Below are 21,280 nucleotides of genomic sequence, written 5' to 3'. Positions count from 1 at the left end.
CTTGAGGCCACAAAATCAGGGTCCCTCTCACATACTTGTAGCTGAGAGAAGCCTCCTCTTGAGGTGCTTGTGGAAAGTTGGTATCACTCTTGAGTCGAATCCAGGGACTAAGCTCTCATCTCGAGTTGATTTGGGGTCCACGGAGCCCTTTCATGTTGCTCCAGTGACCTCAGGATCCCTCTAGACTTGAGACAGTGATCTTGGGTTTTCTCTGGAGTGCCATCAAGGAAATCAAGGCTCCTTTCACGTTTGATGTGGAACACGGAATTGCTCTGCACGCAGTGCAGGGGAATCGGGCCTCATCTCGCGGCGAGGGGGAAGTCTCATGCTTTTCCTCGAGTTGCGGCCGGAACCTGGGGTATATTCTCGAGTTAAGACGGGGAGGGCCCTTCCAGACACGTGTTTGTTCAGCGAAGTCAGGACTCCTGCCTAGGTGCGAGGGACACCTCGGGATTCTCCTCGAGTCTTGGCATGGCAATTGGGACGCGTCTCCACGTGAGGCGGGAGACCCAGGGTCCCTTTCCACGTGCAACAGGGATCCTGGGACTCCTATCCATTTTCAAGAGGAGTCAGGCATCGTCTCCTTTGGAAGCATTGATCTCCGCGGACCTCTCGAGGTTTCAAAGGATGTGAGGCCTCCGGTCGCGATGAGGCGGAGAACTAGGTCTTTCTCTGTGGTCTCCACAGGGGATTCAGACATCCCTTCGTCTTGGGAGATGCAAGACGAGCCTGCATTCAATTCACTGTAGGGATATCTGGCCTTACTTCGAGTCAGAGCATCTCGGTGTCCATTCCACTTGAGGCCACAAACTCAGGGTCCCTCTCACATACCTGTAGCTGAGAGAAGCCTCCTCTTGAGGTGCTTGTGGAAAGTTGGTATTCCTCTTGAGTCGAAGCCAAGGACTAAGCTCTCATCTCGAGTTGATTTGGGGTCCACGGAGCCCTTTCGTGTTACTACAGGGACCTCAGGATCCCTCTAGACTTGAGACAGTGATCTTGGGTTTTCTCTGGAGTGCCATCAAGGAAATCAAGGCTCCTTTTACGTTTGATGTGGAACACGGAATAGCTCTGCATGCATTGCAGGGGAATCGGGCCTCGTCTCGCGGCGAGGGGGAAATCTCATGGATTTTCTCGAGTTGCGGCTGGAACCTGGGGTATATTCTCGAGTTACGACGGGTAGGCCCCTTCCAGAAACGTGTTTGTTCAGCGACGTCAGGACTCCTGCCTAGGTGCGAGGGACACCTCGGTATTCTCCTCGAATCTTGGCATGTCAATTGGGACGCGTCTCCACGTGAGGCGGGAGACCCAGGGTCCCTTTCCACATGCCACAGGGATCCTGGGAATCCTATCCATTTCAAGAGGAGTCAGGCATCGTCTCCTTTGGAAGCATTGATCTCCGCGGACCTCTCGAGTTTTCAAAGGATGTGAGGCTTCCGGTTGCGATGAGGCGGAGAACTAGGACTTTCTCTGTGGTCTCCACAGGGGATTCAGACATCCCTTCGTCTTGGGAGTTGCAAGACGAGCCTGCATTCCATTCAATGCAGGGTTATCCGGCCTTACTTCGAGTCAGAGCATCTCGGTGTCCATTCCACTTGAGGCCACAAACTCAGGGTCCCTCTCACATACCTGTAGCTGAGAGAAGCCTCCTCTTGAGGTGCTTTTGGAAAGTTGGTATTCCTCTTGAGTCGAAGCCAGGGACTAAGCTCTCATCTCGAGAAGATTTGGAATCCACGGAGACCTTTCTTTTTGCAACAGTGACCTCAGGATCCCTCTAGACTAGAGACAGTGACTTTGGGTTTTCTCTGGAGTGCCATGAAGGAAATCAAGGCTCCTTTCACGTTTGATGTGGAACACGGAATTCCTCTGCACGCAGTTCAGGGGAATCGGGCCTCATCTCGCGGCGAGGGCGAAGTCTCATGGTTTTTCTCGAGTTGTGGCCGGAACCTGGGGTATATTCTCGAGTTACGACGGGGAGGGCCCATCCAGACACGTGTTTGTTCAGCGACGTCAGGACTCCTGCCTAGGTGCGAGGGACACCTCGGGATTCTCCTCGAGTCTTGGCATGGTAATTGGGACGCGTCTCCACGTGAGGCGGGAGACCCAGTGTCCCTTTCAACGTGCCACAGGGATCCTGGGACTCCTATCTATTTTCAAGAGGAGTCAGGCATCGTCTCCTTTGGAAGCATTGATCTCTGAACACCTCTCGAGTTTTCAAAGGATGTGAGGCCTCCGGTCGCGATGAGGCGGAGGACTAGGTCTTTCTCTGTGGTCTCCACAGGGGACTCAAACATCCCTTCGTCTTGGGAGATGCAAGACGAGCCTGCATTCAATTCACTGCAGCGATATCCGGCCTTACTTCGAGTCAGAGCATCTCGGTGTCCATTCCACTTGAGGCCACAAACTCAGGGTCCCTCTCACATACCTGTAGCTGAGAGAAGCCTCCTCTTGAGGTGCTTGTGGATAGTTGGTATTCCTCTTGAGTCGAAGCCAGGGACTAAGCTCTCATCTCGACTTGATTTGGGGTCCACGGAGCCCTTTCGTGTTGCTCCAGTGACCTCAGGATCCCTCTAGACTTGAGACAGTGATCTTGGGTTTTCTCTGGAGTGCCATCAAGGAAATCAAGGCTCCTTTCATATTTGATGTGGAACATGGAATTGCTTTGCATGCAGTGCAGGGGATTCGGGCCTCATCTTGCGGCGAGGGGGAAGTTTCATGGTTTTTCTCGAGTTGCGGCCGGAACCTGGGATGTATTCTCGAGTTACGACGGGGAGGGCCCTTCCAGACACGTGTTTGTTCAGCGACATCAGGACTCCTGCCTAGGTGCGAGGGGCACCTCGGGATTCTCCTCGAGTCTTGGCATGGCAATTGCGACGCATCTCCACGTGAGGCGGGAGACCCAGTGTCCCTTTGCACGAGCCACAGGGATCCTGGGGCTCCTATCCATTTTCAAGAGGAGTCAGGCATCGTCTCCTTTGGACGCATTGATCTCCGCGGACCTCTCGAGTTTTCAAAGGATGTGAGGCTTCCGGTCGCGATGAGGCGGAAATCTAGGTCTTTCTCTGTGGTCTCCACAGGGGATTGAGACATCCCTTCGTCTTGGGAGATGCAGGACGAGCCTGCATTCAATTCACTGCAGGGATATCCGGCCTTACTTCGAGTCAGAGCATCTCGGGGTCCATTCCACTTGAGGCCACAAACTCAGGGTCCCTCTCACATACCTGTAGCTGAGAGAAGCCTCCTCTTGAGGTGATTGTGGAAAGTTGGTATTCCTCTTGAGTCGAAGCCAGGGACTAAGCTCTCATCTCGAGTTGATTTGGGGTCCACGGATCCCTTTCGTGTTGCTCCAGTGACCTCAGGATCCCTCTTAGACTGGAGACAGTGATCTTGGGTTTTCTCTGGAGTGCCATCAAGGAAATCAAGGCTCCTTTCAGGTTTGATGTGGAACACGGAATTGCTCTGCACGCAGTGCAGGGGAATCGGGCCTCATCTCGAGGCCAGGGGGAAGTCTCATGGTTTTTCTCGAGTTGCAGCCGGAACCTGGGGTATATTCTCGAGTTACGACGGGGAGGGCCCTTGCAGACACGTGTTTGTTCAGCGACGTCAGGACTCCTGCCTAGGTGTGAGGGACACCTCGGGATTCTCCTCAAGTCTTGGCATGGCATTTGGCACGCGTCTCCACGTGAGGCGGGGGACCCAGGGTCCCTTTCCACGTGCCACAGGGATCCTGGGACTCCTATCCATTTTCAAGAGGAGTCAGGCATCCTCTCCTTTGGAAGCATTGATCTCCGCGGACCTCTCGAGTTTTCAAAAGATGTGAGGCATCCGGTCGGGATGAGGCGGAGAACTAGGTCTTTCTCTGTGGTCTCCACAGGGGATTCAGACATCCCTTCGTCTTGCGAGATGCAAGACGAGCCTGCATTCAATTCACTGCAGGGATATCCGGCCTTACTTCGAGTCAGAGCATCTCGGTGTCCATTCCACTTGAGGCCACAAACTCAGGGTCCCTCTCACATACATGTAGCTGAGAGAAGCCTTCTCTTGAGGTGCTTGTGGAAAGTTGGTATTCCTCTTGAGTTGAATCCAGGGACTAAGCTCTCATCTTGAGTTGATTTGGGGTCCACGGAGCCCATTCGTTTTGCTCCAGTGACCTCAGGATCCCTCTAGACTTGAGACAGTGGTCTTGGGTATTCTCTGGAGTGCCATCAAGGAAATCAAGGCTCCTTTCACGTTTGATGTGGAACACGGAATTGCTCTGCATGCAGTGAAGGGGAATCGGGCCTCATCTCGCGGCGAGGGGGAAGTCTCATGGTTTTTCTCGTGTTGCGGCCGGAACCTGGGGTATATTCTCGAGTTACGAAGGGGAGGGCCCTTCGAGACACGTGTTTGGTCAGCGACGTCAGGACTCCTGCCTAGGTGCGAGGGACACGTCGGGATTCTCCTCGAGTCTTGGCATGGCAATTGGGTCGCGTCTCCACGTGAGGCGGGAGACCCAGGGTCCCTTTCCACGTGCCACAGGGATCTTGGGACTCCTATCCATTTTCAAGAGGAGTCAGGCATCGTCTCCTTTGGAAGCATTGATCTCCGCGGACCTCTCGAGTTTTCAAAGGATGTGAGGCCTCCGGTCGCGAGGAGGCGGAGAACTAGGTCTTTCTCTGTGGTCTCCACAGGGGATTCAGACATCCCTTCGTGTTGGGAGATGCAAGACGAGCCTGCATTCAATTCACTGCAGGGATATCCGGCCTTATTTCGAGTGAGAGCATCTCGGTGTCCATTCCACTTGAGGCCACAAACTCAGGGTCCTTCTCACATACCTGTAGCTGAGAGAAGCCTCCTCTTGAGGTGCTTGTGGAAAATGGTATTCGTCTTGAGTCGAAGCCAGGGACTAAGCTCTCATCTCGAGTAGATTTGGGGCCCACGGAGCCCTTTCTTGTTGCTCCAGTGACCTCCGGATCCCTCTAGACTTGAGACAGTGATCTTGTGTTTTCTCTGGAGTGCCACCAAGGAAATCAAGGCTCCTTTCACGTTTGATGTGGAACACGGAATTGCTGTGCTCACAGTGCAGGGGAATCAGGCCTCATCTCCCGGCGAGGGGGAAGACTCATGGTTTTTCTCGAGTGGCGGCCGGAACCTGGGGTATATTCTCGAGTTACGACGGGGAGGGCCCTTCCAGACACGTGTTTGTTCAGCGACGTCAGGACTCCTGCCTAGGTGCCAGGGACACCTCGGGATTCTCCTCGAGTCTTGGCATGGCAATTGGGACGCGTCTCCACGTGAGGCGGGAGACCCAGGGTCCCTTTCCACGTGCCACAGGGATCCTGGGACTCCTATCCATTTTCAAGAGGAGTCAGGCATCGTCTCCTTTGGAAGCATTGATCTCCGCAGACCTCTCGAGTTTTCAAAGGATGTGAGGCATACGGTCTCGATGAGGCTGAGAACTAGGTCTTTCTCTGTGGTCTCCACAGGGGATTCAGATATCCCTTCGTCTTGGGAGATGCAAGACGAGCCTGCATTCAATTCACTGCAGGGATATCCGGCCTTACTTCGAGTCAGTGCATCTCGGTGTCCATTCCACTTGAGGCCACAAACTTAGGGTCCCTCTCACATACCTGCAGCTGAGAGAAGCCTCCACTTGAGGTGCTTGTTGAAAGTTGGTATTCCTCTTGAGTCGAATCCAGGGACTAAGCTCTCATCTCGAGTTGATTTGGGGTCCACGGAGCCATTTCGTGTTGCTCCAGTGACCTCAGGATCCCTCTAGACTTGAGACAGTGATCTTGGGTTTTCTCTGGAGTGCCATCAAGGAAATCAAGGCTCCTTTTACGTTTGATGTGGAACACGGAATTGCTCTGCATGCAGTGCAGGGGAATCGGGCCTCGTCTCGCGGCGAGGGGGAAATCTCATGGATTTTCTCGAGTTGCGGCTGGACCCTGGGGTATATCCTTGAGTTGCGACGGGTAGGCCCCTTCCAGAAACGTGTTTGTTCAGCGACGTCAGGACTCCTGCCTAGGTGCGAGGGACACCTCGGTATTCTCCTCGAATCTTGGCATGGCAATTGGGACGCGTCTCCACGTGAGGCGGGAGACCCAGGGTCCCTTTCCACATGCCACAGGGATCCTGGGAATCCTATCCATTTTCAAGAGGAGTCAGGCATCGTCTCCTTTGGAAGCATTGATCTCCGCGGACCTCTCGAGTTTTCAAAGGATGTGAGGCCTCCGGTTGCAATGAGGCGGAGAACTAGGACTTTCTGTGTGGTCTCCACAGGGGATTGAGACATCCCTTCGTCTTGGGAGATGCAGGACGAGCCTGCATTCCATTCAATGCAGGGATATCCGGCCTTACTTCGAGTCAGAGCATCTCGGTGTGCATTCCACTTGAGGCCACAAACTCAGGGTCCCTCTCACATACCTGTAGCTGAGAGAAGCCTCCTCTTGAGGTGCTTGTGGAAAGTTGGTATTCCTCTTGAGTCGAAGCCAGGGACTAAGCTCTCATCTCGAGATGATTTGGAGTCCACGGAGACCTTTCTTTTTGCAACAGTGACCTCAGGATGCCTCTAGACTAGAGACAGTGACTTTGGGTTTTCTCTGGAGTGCCATGAAGGAAATCAAGGCTCCTTTCACGTTTGATGTGGTACACGGAATTCCTCTGCACGCAGTTCAGGGGAATCGGGCCTCATCTCGCTTCGAGGGGGACGTGTCATGGTTTTTCTCGAGTTGCGGACGTAACCTGGGGTATATTCTCGAGTTACGACGGGGAGGGCCCTTCCAGACACGTGTTTGTTCAGCGACGTCAGGACTCCTGCCTAGGTGGGATGGACACCTCGGGATTCTCCTCGAGTCTTGGCATGGCAATGGGATGCGTCTCCCCGTGAGGCTGGATACCCAGGGTCCCTTTCCATGTGCCACAGGGATCCTGGGACTCATATCCATTTTCAAGAGGAGTCAGGCATCGTCTCCTATGGAAGCATTGATCTCCGCGGACCTCTCGAGTTTTCAAAGGATGTGAGGCCTCCGGTCGCGATGACGCGGAGAACTAGGTCTTTCTCTGTGGTCTCCACAGGGGATTCAGACATCCCTTCGTCTTGGGAGATGCAAGACCAGCCTGCATTCAATTCACTGCAGGGATATCCGGCCTTAATTCGAGTCAGAGCATTTCGGTGTCCATTCCACTTGAGGCCACAAACTCAGGGTCCCTCTCACATACCTGTAGCTGAGAGAAGCCTCCTCTCGAGATGCTTGTGGAAAGTTGGTATTCCTCCTGAGTCGAAGCCAGGGACTAAGCTCTCATCTAGAGCTGATTTGGTGTCCACGGAGCCCTTTCGTGTTTCTCCAGTGACCTCAGGATCCCTCTAGGCTTGACACAGTGATCTTGCTTTTTCTCTGGAGTGCCATCAATGAAATCAAGCCTCCTTTCATGTTTGATGTGGATCACGGAATTGCTCTGCACACAGTGCAGGGAATCGGGCCTCATCTTGCGGAGAGGGAGAAGTCTCATTTTTTTTCTCGAGTTGCGGCCGGAACCTGTGGTATATTCTCGAGTTACGACGGGGAGGACCCTTCCCGACACCTGTTTTTTCAGCGACCTCAGGACTCCTGCCTAGGTGCGAGGGACACCTCGGGATTCTCCTCAAGTCTTGGCATGGCAATTGGGACGCGTCTCCACGTAAGGAGGTAGACCCAGGGTCCCTTTCCACGTGCCACAGGGATCCTGTGTCTCATATCCATTTTAAGAGGAGTCAAGCATCTTCTCCTTTGGAAACATTGATCTCCGCGGACCTCTCGAGTTTTCAAAGTATATGAGGCCTCCGGTCGCGATGAGACGGAGAACTAGGTCTTTCTCTGTGGTCTCCACAGGGGATTCAGACATCCCTTCGTCTTGGCAGATGCAAGACGAGCCTGCATTCAATTCACTGCAGGGATATCCGGCCTTACTTCGAGTCAGAGCATAGAGGTGTCCATTCCACTTGAGGCCACAAACTCAGGGTCCCTCTCACATACCTGTAGCTGAGAGAAGCCTCCTCTTGAGGTGCATGTGGAAAGTTGGTATTCCCCTTGAGTCGAAGCCCGGTGCTAAGGTCTCATCACGAGTTGATTTGGGGTCCACGGGGCCCTTTCCTGTTGCTACAGTGACCTCATGATCCCTGTAGACTTGAGACAGTGATCTTGGGTTTTCTCTGGTGTGCCATCAAGGAAATCAAGGCTTCTTTCATGTTTGATGTGGAACACGCAATTGTTATGCACGCACGGCAGGGGAGTCGGGCCTCATCTCGCGGCGAGGGCGAAGTCTCATGGTTTTTCTCGAGTTGCGGCCGGAACCTGGGGTATATTCTCGAGTTACGACGGGGAGGGCCCTTCCAGACACGTGTTTGTTCAGCGACGTCAGCACTACTGCCTAGGTGCGAGGGACACCTTGGGATTCTCCTCGAGTCTTGGCATGGCAATTGGGACGCGTCTCCACGTGAGGCAGGAGACTCATGGTCCCTTTCCACGTGCCACAGGGATCCTGGGACTCCTATCCATTTTCACGAGGAGTCAGGCATCGTCTCCTTTGAAAGCATTGATCTCCGCGGACCTCTCGAGTTTTCAAAGGATGTGAGGGCTCTGCTCGCGATGAGGCGGAGAACTAGGTCTTTCTCTGTGGTCTCCACAGGGGATTCAGACATCCCTTCGTCTTGGGAGATGCAAAACGAGCCTGCATTCAATTCACTGCAGGGATATATGGCCTTACTTCGAGTCAGAGCATCTCGGTGTCCATTCCACTTGAGGCCACAAACTCAGGGTCCCTCTCACATACCTGTAGGTGAGAGAAGCCTCCTCTTGAGGTGCTTGTGGAAAGTTTGTGTTCCTCTTGAGCTGAAGCCAGGGACTAAGCTCTCATCTCGAGTTGATTTGGGGTCCACGGAGCCCTTTCGTTATGCTCCAGTGACCTGAGGATCCCTCTAGACATGAGACAGTGATCTTGGGTTTTCTCTGGAGTGCCATCAAGGAAATCAAGGCTCCTTTCACGTTTGATGGGGAACACGGAATTGCTCTGCACGCAGTGCAAGGGAATCGGGCCTCATCTCGCGGCGAGGGGGAAGTCTCATGGTTTTTCTCGAGTGGCGGCCGGAACCTGGGCTATATTCTCGAGTTACGACGGGGGGGGCCTTTCCAGACATGTGTTTGTTCAGCGACGTCAGGACTCCTGCCTAGGTGCGAGGGACACCTCGGGATTCTCCTCGAGTCTTGGCATGGCAATTGGGACGCGTCTCCACATGAGGCGGGAGACCCAGGGTCCCTTTCCACGTGCCACAGGGATCCTGGGAATCCTATCCATTTTCAAGAGGAGTCAGGCATCGTCTCCTTTGGAAGCATTGATCTCCGTGGACCTCTCGAGTTTTCAAAGGATGTGAGGCCTCCGTTCGCGATGAGGAAGAGAACTAGGTCTTTTTCTGTGGTCTCCACAGGGGATTCAGACATCCCTTCGTCTTGGGAGATGCAAGACGAGCCTGCACTCAATTCACTGCAGGGATATCCGGCCTTAATTCGAGTCAGAGCATCTCGGTGTCCATTCCTCCTGAGGCCACAAACTCAGGGTCCCTCTCACATACCTGTAGCTGAGAGAAGCCTCCTCTTGAGGTGTTTGTGGAAAGTTGGTATTCCTCTTGAGTTGAAGCCAGGGACTAAGCTCTCATCTCGAGTTGATTTGGGGTCCTTGGAGACCATTCGTGTTGCTACAGTGTCCTCAGGATCCCTCTAGACCTGAGACAGTGATCTTGGGTTTTCTCAGGAGTGCCATCAATAAAATCAAGGCTCCTTTCCCGTTTGATGTCGATCACGGAATTGTGCTGCACGCAGGGCAGGGGAATCGGGCCTCATCTCGCGGCGAGGGGTAAGTCTCATGGTTTTTCTCGAGTTGCGGCCGGAACCTGGGGTATATTCTCGAGTTATGACGGGGAGGGCCCTTCCAGACACGTGTTTGTTCAGCGACATCAGGACTCCTGCCTAGGTGCGAGGGACACCTCGGGATTCTCCTCGAGTCTTGGCATGGCAATTGGGACGCATCTCCACGTGAGGCGGAAGACCCAGTGTCCCTTTCCACGTGCCACAGGGATCCTGGGACTCCTATCCATTTTCAAGAGGAGTCAGGCATCGTCTCCTTTCTAAGCATTGATCTCCGCGGTCCTCTCGAGTTTTCAAAGGATGTGAGGCCTCAGGTCGCGATAGGGCGGAGAACTAGGTCTTTCTCTGTGGTCTCCACAGGGTATTCAGACATCCCTTCGTCTTGGGAGATGCAAAACGAGCCTGCATTCAATTCACTGCAGGGATATCCGGCCTTCCTTCGAGTCAGAGCATCTCGGTTTCCATTCCACTTGAGGCCACAAACTCAGGGTCCCTCTCACATACCTGTAGCTCAGAGAAGCCTACTCTTGAGGTGCTTGTGGAAAGTTTGTATTCCTCTTGAGTCGAAGCCAGGGTCTAAGCCCTCATCTCGAGTTGATTTGGGGTCCACAGAGCCCTTTCGTGTTGCTCCAGTGACCTCAGGATCCCTCTAGACTTGAGACAGTGATCTTGGGTTTTCTCTGGAGTGCCATCAAGGAAATCAAGGCTCCTTTCTCGTTTGATGTGGAACACGGAATTGCTCTGCACGCAGTGCAGGGGAATCGGGCCTCATCTCGCGGCAAGGGGGATGTCTCATGGTTTTTCTCAAGTTGCGGCCGGAACCTGGGGTATATTCTCGAGTTACGACGGGGAGGGCCCTTCCTGACACGTGTTTGTTCAGCGACGTCAGGACTCCTGCCTACGTGCGAGGGATACCTCGGGATTCCCCTCGAGTCTTGGCATGGCAATTGGGACGCGTCTCCACGTGAGGCGGGAGACCGAGGGTCCCTTTCCACGTGCCAAAGGGATCCTGGGATTCCTATCCATTTTCAAGAGGAGTCAGCCATCGTCTCCTTTGGAAGCATTGATCTCCGCGGACCTCTCGAGTTTTCAAAGGATGTGAGGCCTCCGGTCGCGATGAGGCGGAGAACTAGGTCTTTCTCTGTCGTCTCCACAGGGGATTCAGACATCCCTTCGTCTTGGGAGATGTAAGACGAGCCTGCATTCTATTCACTGCAGGGATATCCGGCCTTACATCGAGTCAGAGCATCTCGGTGTCCATTCCACTTGAGGCCACAAATTCAGGGGCCCTCTCACATACATATAGCTGAGAGAAGTCTCCTCTTGAGGTGCTTGTGGAAAGCTGGTATTCCTCTTGTGTCGAATCCAGGGACGAAGCTCTCACCTCGAGTTTATTTGGGGTCCACGGAGCCCTTTCGTGTTGCTACAGTGACCTCAGGATCCCTCTAGACTTGAGATAGTGATCTTGGGTTTTCTCTGGAGTGCCATCAAGGAAATCAAGGCTCCTTTCACGTTTGATGTGGAACACGGAATTGCTCTGCACGCAGTACAGGGGAATCGGGCCTCATCTCGCGGCGAGGGGGAAGTCTCATGGTTTTTCTCGGGTTGCGGCCGGAACCTGGTTTATATTCTTGAGTTACGACGGGGAGGGCCCTTCCAGACACGTGTTTGTTCAGCGACGTCAGTACTCCTGCCTAGGTGCGAGGGACACCTCGGAATTCTCCTCGAGTCTTGGCATGGCAATTGGGACGCGTCTCCACGTGAGGGGGGAAACCCAGCGTCCATTTCCACGTGCCACAGGGATCCTGGGACTCCTATCCATTTTCAAGAGGAGTCACTAATCGTCTCCTTTGGAAGCATTGATCTCCGTGGACCTCTGGATTTTTCAAAGGATGTGAGGCCTCAGGTCGCGTTGAGGCGGAGGACTAGGTCTTTTCAGTGGTCTTCACAGGGGATTCAGAGATCCCTTCGTCTTGGGAGATGCAAGACGAGCCTGCATTCAATTCACTGCAGGGATATCCGGCCTTACTTAAAGTCAGAGCATCTCGGTGTCCATTCCACTTGAGGCCACAAACTCAGGGTCCCTCTCACATACCTGTAGCTGAGAGAAGCCTCCTCTTGAGGTGCTTGCGGAAAGTTGGTATTCCTCTTGAGTCGAAGCCAGTGACGAAGCTCTCATCTTGAGTTGATTAGGGGTCCATGGAGCCCTTTCGTCTTGCTCCAGTAACCTCAAGATCCCTCTAGACTTGAGACAGTGATCTTCGGTTTTCTCTGCAGTGCCATGAAGGAAATCAAGGCTCCTTTCACGTTTGATGTGTAAGACGGAATTGGTCTGCACGCATTGCAAGGGAATCCGGCCTCATCTCGCAGCGAGGGGGAAGTCTCATGGTTTTTCTCGAGTTGCGGCCGGAACTTGGGGTATATTCTGGAGTTAGAAGGGGAGGGCCCTTAAAGACACGTGTTTGTTCAGCGACGTCAGGACTCCTGCCTAGGTGCGAGGGACACCTCGGGATTCTCCTCGAGTCTTGGCATGGCAATTGGGACGCGTCTCCACGTGAGGCGGGAGACCCAGGGTCCCTTTCCAAGTTCCACAGGAGTCCTGGAACTCCTATCCATTTTCAAGGGGAGTCAGGCATCGTCTCCTTTGGAAGCATTGATCTCCGCGGACCTCTCGAATTTTTAAAGGATGTGAGGCCTCCGGCCGCGATGAGGCGGAGAACTAGGTCTTTCTCTGTGGTCTCCACAGGGGATTCAGACATCCCTTTGCCTTGGGAGATGAAAGACGAGCCTGCATTCAATTCACTGCAGGGATATCCGGCCTTACTTCGAGTCAGAGCATCTCTGTGTCCATTCCACTTGAGGCCACAAAATCAGTGTCCCTCTCACATACCTGTAGCTGAGAGAAGCCTCCTCTTGAGGTGCTTGTGGAAAGTTGGCATTCCTCTTGAGTCGAAGCCAGGGGATAAGCTCTCATCTCGAGTTGATTTCGGGTCCACGGAGCCCTTTCGTGTTGGTACAGTGACCTCAGGATCCATCTAGACTTGAGACAGTGATCTTGGGTTTTCTCTGGAGTGCCATCAAGGAAATCAAGGCTCCTTTCACGTTTGATGTGGAACACGGAATTGCTCTGCAAGCAGTCCAGGGGAATCGGGCCTCATGTCGCGGCGAGGGGGAAGTCTCATGGTTTTTCTCGAGTTGCGGCCGGAACCTGGGGTATATTCTCGAGTTACGACGGGGAGGGCCCTTCCAGACACGTGTTTGTTCAGCGACGTCAGGACTCCTGCCTAGGTGCGAGGGACACCTTGGTATTCTCCTCGAGTCTTGGCATGGCAATTGGGACGCGTCTCCACGTGAGGCGGGAGACCCAGGGTCCCTTTCCACGTGCCACAGGGATCCTGGGACTCCTATCCATTTTCAAGAGGAGTCAGGCATCGTTTCCTTAGGAAGCATTGATCTCCGCAGACCTCTCGAGTTTTCAAAGGATGTGAGGCCTCCGGTATCGATGAGGCGGAGAAATAGGTCTTTCTCTGTGGTCTCCGCAGGGGATTCAGACATCCCTTCGTCTTGAGAGATGCAAGAGGAGCCTGCATTCAATTCACTGCAGGGATATCCGTCCTTACTTCAAGTCAGAGCATATCGGTGTCCATTCCACTTGAGGCCACAAACTCAGGGTCCCTTCACATACCTGTAGCTGAGAAAAGCCTCCTCTTGAGGTGCTTGTGGAAAGTTGGTATTCCTCTTGAGTCGAAGCCAGGGACTAAGCTATCATCTCGAGTTGATTTGGGGTCCACGGAGCCCTTTCGTGTTGCTCCAGTGACCTCAGGATCCCTCTAGACTTGAGAAAGTGATCTTGGGTTTTCTCTGGAGTGCCATCAAGGAAATCAAGGCTCCTTTCACGTTTGATGTGGAACACGGAATTGCTCTGCACGCAGTGCAGGGGAATCGGGCCTCATCTCGCGGCGAGGGGGAAGTCTCATGGTTTTTCTCGAGTTGCGGCCGGAACCTGGGGTATATTCTCGAGTTACGACGGGGAGGGCCCTTCCAGACACGTGTTTGTTCAGGGACGTCAGGACTCCTGCCTAGGTGCGAGGGACACCTCGGGATTCTCCTGGAGTCTTGGCATGGCAATTGGGCCGCGTCTCCACGTGAGGCGGGAGACGCAGGGTCCCTTTCCACGAGCCACAGGGATCCTGGGACTCCTATCCATTTGCAAGAGGAGTCAGGCATCGTCTCCTTTGGAAGCATTGATCTCCGCGGACCTCTCGAGTTTTCAAAGGATGTGAGGCCTCCGTTCGCGTTGAGGCGGAGGACTAGGACTTTCTCTGTGGTCTCCACAGGGGATTCAGACATCCCTTCGTCTTGGGAGATGCAAGAGGAGCCTGCATTCAATTCACTGGAGGGATATCCGTCCTTACTTCAAGTCAGAGCATATCGGTGTCCATTCCACTTGAGGCCACAAACTCAGGGTCCCTTCACATACCTGTAGCCGAGAAAAGCCTCCTCTTGAGGTGCTTGTGGAAAGTTGGTATTCCTCTTGAGTCGAAGCCAGGGACTAAGCTCTCATCTCGAGTTGATTTGGGGTCCACGGAGCCCTTTCGTGTTGCTCAAGTGACCTCAGGATCCCTCTAGACTTGAGACAGTGATCTTGGGTTTTCTCTGGAGTGCCATCAAGGAAATCAAGGCTCCTTTCACGTTTGATGTGGAACACGGAATTGCTCTGCACGCAGTGCAGGGGAATCGGGCCTCATCTCGTGGCGAGGGGGAAGTCTCATGGTTTTACTTGAGTTCCGACCCGAACCTGGGGTATATTCTCGAGTTACGACGGGGAGGGCCCTTCCAGACACGTGTTTGTTCAGCGACGTCAGGACTCCTGCCTAGGTGCGAGGGACACCTCGGGATTCTCCTCGAGTCTTGGCATGGCAATTGGGACGCGTCTCCACGTGAGGCGGGAGACCCAGGGTCCCTTTCCACGTGCCACAGGGATCCTGGGACTCCTATCCATTTTCAAGAGGAGTCAGGCATCGTCTCCTTGGGAAGCATTGATCTCTGCAGACCTCTCGAGTTTTCAAAGGATGTGAGGCCTCCGTTCGCGATGAGGCAGAGGACTAGGTCTTTCTCTGTGGTCTCCACAGGGGTTTCAGACATCCCTTCATCTTGGGAGATGCAAGACGAGCCTGCATTCAATTCACTGCAGAGGATATCCGGGCTTACTTCGTGTCAGAGCATCTCGGTGTCCATTCCACTTGAGGCCACAAACTCAGGGGCACTCTCACATACCTGTAGCTGAGAGAAGCCTCCTCTTGAGGTGCTTGTGGAAAGTTGGTATTCCTCTTGAGTCGAAGCCAGGGACTAAGCTCCCATCTCGAGTTGATTTGGGGTCTACGGAGCCCTTTCGTGTTGCTCCAGTGACCTCAGGATCCCTCTAGACTTGAGACAGTGATCTTGGGTTTTCTCTGGAGTGCCATCAAGGAAATCAAGGCTCTTTTCATTTTTGATGTGGAACACGGAATTGCTCTGCACGCAGGGCAGGGGAATCGGGCCTCATCTCTCGGCGAGGCGTAAGTGTCATGGTTTTTCTCGAGTTGCGGCCGGAACCTGGGGTATATTCGCGAGTTACGACGGGGAGGGCCCTTCCAGACACGTGTTTGTTCAGCGACGTCAGGACTCCTGCCTAGGTGCGAGGGACGCCTCGGGATTCTCCTCGAGTCTTGGCATGACAATTGGGATGCGTATCACGTGAGGCGGGAGACCCAGGGTCCATTTCCACGTGGCAAAGGGATCCTGGGACTCCTATCCATTTTCAAGAGGAGGCAGGCATCGTCTCCTTCGGAAGCATTGATCTCCGCGGACCTCTCGAGTTTTCAAAGGATGTGAGGCCTCCGGTCTCGATGAGGCGGAGAACGAGGTCTTTCTCTGTGGTCTCCACAGGGGATTCAGACAACCCTTCGTCTTGGGAGATGCAAGACAAGCCTTCATTCAATTCACTACAGGGATATCCGGCCTTATTTCGAGTCAGAGCATCTCGGTGTCCATTCCACTTGAGGCCACAAACTCAGGGTCCCTCTCACATACATGTAGCTGACAGAAGCCTCCTCTTGAGGTGCTTGTGGAAAGTTGGTATTCCACTTGAGTCGAAGCCAGGGACTAAGCTCTCATCTCGAGTTGATTTGGGGTACATGGAGCCCTTTCCTGTTGGTCCAGTGACATCAGGATCCCTCTAGACTTGAGAGAGTGATCCTGGGTTTTCTCTGGAGTGCCATCAAGGAAATCAAGTCTCCTCTCACGTTTGATGTGGAACACGGAATTGCTCTGCATGCAGTGCAGGGGAATCGGGCCTCATCTCGCGTCGAGCGGGAAATCTCATGGTTTTTCTCGAGTTGCGGCTGGAACCTGGGGTATATTCTCGAGTTACGACGGGGAGGGCCCTTCCAGACACGTGTTTGTTCAGCGACGTCAGGACTCCTGCCTAGGTGCGAGGGACACATCGGGATTCTCCTCGAGTCTTGGCATGGCAATTTGGACGTGTCTCCACGTGAGGCGGGAGACCCAGGGTCCCTTTCCACGTGCCACAGTGATCCTGGGACTCCTATCCATTTTCAAGAGGAGTCAGGCATCGTCTCCTTTGGAAGCATTGATCTCCGCGGACCTCTAGAGTTTTCAAAGGATGTGAGGGATTCGGTCGCCATGAGGCAGAGGACTAGGTCTTTCTCTGTGGTCTCCACAGGGGATTCAGACATCCCTTCGTCTTGGGAGATGCAAGACGAGCCTGCATTCAATTCACTGCAGGGATAACCGGCCTTACTTCGAGTCAGAGCATCTCGCTGTCCATTCCACTTGAGGCCACAAACTCAGGGGCCCTCTCACATACCTGTAGCTGAGAGAAGCCTCCTCTTGAGGTGCTTGTGGAAAGTTGGTATTCCTCTTGAGTCTAAGCCAGGGACTAAGCTCTCATCTCGATTTGATTTGGGGTCCACGGAGCCCTTTCCTGTTGGTCGAGTGACCTCAGGATCCCTCTAGACTTGAGACAGTGATCTTGGGTTTTCTCTGGAGTGCCATCAAGGAAATCAAGGCTCCTTTCACGTTTGATGTGGAACACGGAATTGCTCTGCATGCAGTGCAGGGGAATCGGGCATCAACTCGCGGCGTGGGGGAAATCTCTTGGTTTTTCTCGAGTTGCGGCCCCAACCTGGGGTATATTCTCGAGTTACGATGGGGAGGGCCCTTCAGACACGTGTTTTTTCAGTGACGTCAGGACTCCTGCCTAGGTGCGAGGGACACCTCGGGATTCTCCTCGAGTCTTGGCATGGCAATTGGGACGCGTCTGCACGTGAGGCGGGAGACCCAGGGTCCCTTACCACGTGCCAAAGGGATCCTGGGACTCCTAACCATTTTCAAGAAGAGTCAGGCATCTTCTCCTTTGGAAGCATTGATCTCCGCGGACCTCTCGAGTTTTCAAATGATGTGAGGCTTCCGGTCTCGATGAGGCGGAGAACTAGGTCTTTCTCTGTGGTCTCCACAGGGGATTCAGACATCCCTTCGTCTTGGGAGATGCAAGACGAGCCTGCATTCAATTCACTGCAGGGATATCCGGCCTTATTTCGAGTCAGAGCATCTCGGTGTCCATTCCACTTGAGGCCACAAACTCAGGGTCCCTCTCACATACCTGTAGCTGAGGCAAGCCTCCTCTTGAGGTGCTTGTGGAAAGTTGGTATTCCTCTTGAGTCTAAGCCAGGGACTAAGCTCTCATCTCGAGTGGATTTGGTGTCCACGGAGCCCTTTGTTGTTGCTCCAGTGACCTCAAGATCCCTCTAGACTTGAGACAGTGATCTTGGGTTTTCTCTGGAGTGCCATCAAGGAAATCAAGGCTCCTTTCACGTTTGATGTGGAACACGGAATTGCTCTGCATGCAGTGCAGGGGTATCGGGCCTCAACTCGCGGCGAGTGGGAAATCTCATGGTTTTTCACGAGTTGCGGCCGGAACCTGGGGTATATTCTCGAGTTACGACGGGGAGGGCCCTTCAAGACAGGTGTTTGTTCAGCGACGACAGGACTCCTGCCTAGGTGCGAGGGACACCTAGGGATTCTCCTCGAGTCTTGGCATGGCAATTGGGACGCATCTCCACGTGAGGCGGGAGACCCAGTGTCCCTTTCCACGTTTCACAGGGATCCTGGGACTCCTATCCATTTTCAAGAGGAGTCAGGCATCGTCTCCATTGGAAGCATTGATCTCCGCGGACCTCTCGAGTTTTCAAAGGATGTGAGGGCTCCGGTCGCCATGAGGCGGAGAACTCGGTCTTTCTCTGTGGTCTCCACAGCGTATTCAGACATCCCTTCGTCTTGGGAGATGCAAGACGAGCCTGCATTCAATTCACTGCAGGGATATCCGGCCTAACTTCGAGTCAGAGCATCTCGGTGTCCATTCCACTTGAGGCCACAAACTCAGGGTCCCTCTCACGTACCTGTAGCTGAGAGAAGCCTCCTCTTGAGGTGCTTGTGGAAAGTTGGTATTCCTCTTGAGTCGAAGCCAGGGACTAAGCTCTCATCTCGATTTGATTTGGGGTCCACGGAGCTCTTTCGTGTTGCTCCAGTGACCTCAGGATCCCTCTAGACTTGAGACAGTGATCTTGGGTTTTCTCTGGAGTGCCATCAAGGAAATCAAGGCTCCTTTCACGTTTGATGTGGAACACGCAATTGCTTTGCACGCAGTGCAGGGGAATCGGGCCTCAACTCGTGGCAAAGGGGAAGTCTCATGGTTTTTCTCGAGTTGCGGCCGGAACCTGGGGTATATTCTCGAGTTACGACGGGGAGGGCCCTTCCAGACACGTGTTTGTTCAGCGACGTCAGGACTCCTTCCTAGGTGCGAGGGACAACTCGGAATTCTCCTCGAGTCTTGGCATGGCAATTGGGACGCGTCTCCACGTGAGGCGGGAGACCCAGGGTCCCTTTCCACGTGCCACAGGGATCCTGGGACTCCTATCCATTTTCAAGAGGAGTCAGGCATCGTCTCCTTCGGAAGTATTGATCTCCGCGGACCTCTCGAGTTTTCAAAGGATATGAGGCCTCCGGTTGCGTTGAGGTGGAGGACTAGGTCTTTCTCTGTGGTCTCCACAGGGCATTCAGACATCCCTTCGTCTTGGGAGAAGCAAGACGAGGCTGGATTCAATTCACTGCAGGGATATCCGGCGTTATTTCGAGTCAGAGCATCTCGGTGTCCATTCCACTTGAGGCCACAAACTCAGGGTCCCTCTCACATACATGTAGCTGAGAGAAGCCTCCTCCTGAGGTGCTTGTGGAAAGTTGGTATTCCTCTTGACTCGAAGCCAGGGACTAAGCTGTCATCTCGAGTTGATTTGGGGTCCACGGAGCCCTTTCGTGTTGCTCCAGTGACCTCAGGATCCCTCTAGACTTGAGACAGTGATCTTGGGTTTTCTCTGGAGTGCCATCAAGGAAATCAAGGCTCCTTTCACTTTTGATGTGGAACAAGGAATTGCTCTGCACGCAGGGCAGGGGAATCGGGCCTCATCTCGGGGCGAGGGGGAAGTCTCATGGTTTTTCTCGAGTTGCGGCCGGAACCTCGGGTATATTCTGGAGTTACAACGGGGAGGGCCCTTCCAGACACGTGTTTGTTCAGCGACGTCAGAACTCCTGCCTAGGTGCGAGGGACACCTCGGGATTCTCATCGAGTATTGGCATGGCAATTGGGATGCGTCTCCACGTGAAGCGGGAGACCCAGGGTCCCTTTCCACGTGCCATAGGGATCCTGGGACTCCTATCCATTTTCAAGAGGAGTCGGGCATCGTCTCCTTTGGAAGCATTGATCTCTGCAGACCTCTCGAGTTTTCAAAGGATGTGAGGCCTCCGGTCGCGATGAGGCGGAGGACTAGGTCTTTCTCTGTGGTCTCCACAGGGGATTCAGACATCCATTTGTCTTGGGAGATGCAAGACGAGCCTGCATTCAATTCACTGCCAGGATATCTGGCCTTACTTCGAGTCAGAGCATCTCGGTGTCCATTCCACTTGAGGCCACAAACTCGGGGTCCCTCAAATATACCTGTAGCTGAGAGAAGCCTCCTCTTGAGGTGCTTGTGGAAAGTTGGTATTCCTCTTGAGTCTAAGCCAGGGACTAAGCTCTCATCTCGAGTTGATTTGGGGTCCACGGAGCCCATTCCTGTTGGTCCAGTGACCTCAGGATCCCTCTAGACTTGAGACAGTGATCTTGGGTTTTCTATGGAGTGCCATCAAGGAAATCAAGGCTCCTTTCACGTTTGATGTGGAACACAGAATTGCTCTGCATGCAGTGCAGGGGAATCGGGCCTCAACTCGCGGCGAGGGGGAAATCTCATGGTTTTTCTCGAGTTGTGGCCGGAACCTGGGGTATATTCTCGAGTTATGACGGGGAGGGCCCTTCAAGACAGGTGTTTGTTCAGCGACGACAGGACTCCTGCCTAGGTGCGAGGGACACCTAGGGATTCTCCTCGAGTCTTGGCATGGCAATTGGGACGCATCTCCACATGAGGCGGGAGACCCAGTGTCCCTTTCCACGTGTCACAGGGATCCTGGGACTCCTATCCATTTTCAAGAGGAGTCAGGCATCGTCTCCATTGGAAGCATTGATCTCCGCGGACCTCTCGAGTTTTCAAAGGATGTGAGGGCTCCGGTCGCCATGAGACGGAGAACTCGGTCTTTCTCTGTGGTCTCCACAGCGTATTCAGACATCCCTTCGTCTTGGGAGATGCAAGACGAGCCTGCATTCAATTCACTGCAGGGATATCCGGCCTAACTTCGAGTCAGAGCATCTCGGTGTCCATTCCACTTGAGGCCACAAACTCAGGGTCCCTCTCACGTACCTGTAGCTGAGAGAAGCCTCCTCTTGAGGTGCTTGTGGAAAGTTGGTATTCCTCTTGAGTCGAAGCCAGGGACTAAGCTCTCATCTCGATTTGATTTGGGGTCCACGGAGCTCTTTCGTGTTGCTCCAGTGACCTCAGGATCCCTCTAGACTTGAGACAGTGATCTTGGGTTTTCTCTGGAGTGCCATCAAGGAAATCAAGGCTCCTTTCACGTTTGATGTGGAACACGGAATTGCTCTGCACGCAGTGCAGGGGAATCGGGTCTCATCGCCTGGCGAGGGGTTGTCTCATGGTTTTTCTCGAGTTGCTGCCGAAACCAGGGGTATATTCTCGAGTTACGGTGGGAAGGGCCCTTCCAGACATGTGTTTATTCTGCGATGTCAGAACTCCTGCCTAGGTGCGAGGGACACCTCGGGATTCTCCTCGAGTCTTGGCATGGCAACTGGGACGCGTCTCCACGTGAGGCGGGAGACCCAGTGTCCCTTTCCACGTGCCACAGGGATCCTGGGACTCCTATCCATTTTCAAGAGGAGTCAGACATCGTCTCCTTGGGAAGCA

The sequence above is a fragment of the Dama dama genome, chromosome 2 (genome assembly GCF_033118175.1).
Source record: "Dama dama isolate Ldn47 chromosome 2, ASM3311817v1, whole genome shotgun sequence".
In the NCBI taxonomy this organism is placed as follows: Eukaryota; Metazoa; Chordata; class Mammalia; order Artiodactyla; family Cervidae; genus Dama; species Dama dama.
Note: the sequence above shows the minus strand (reverse complement) of the source record.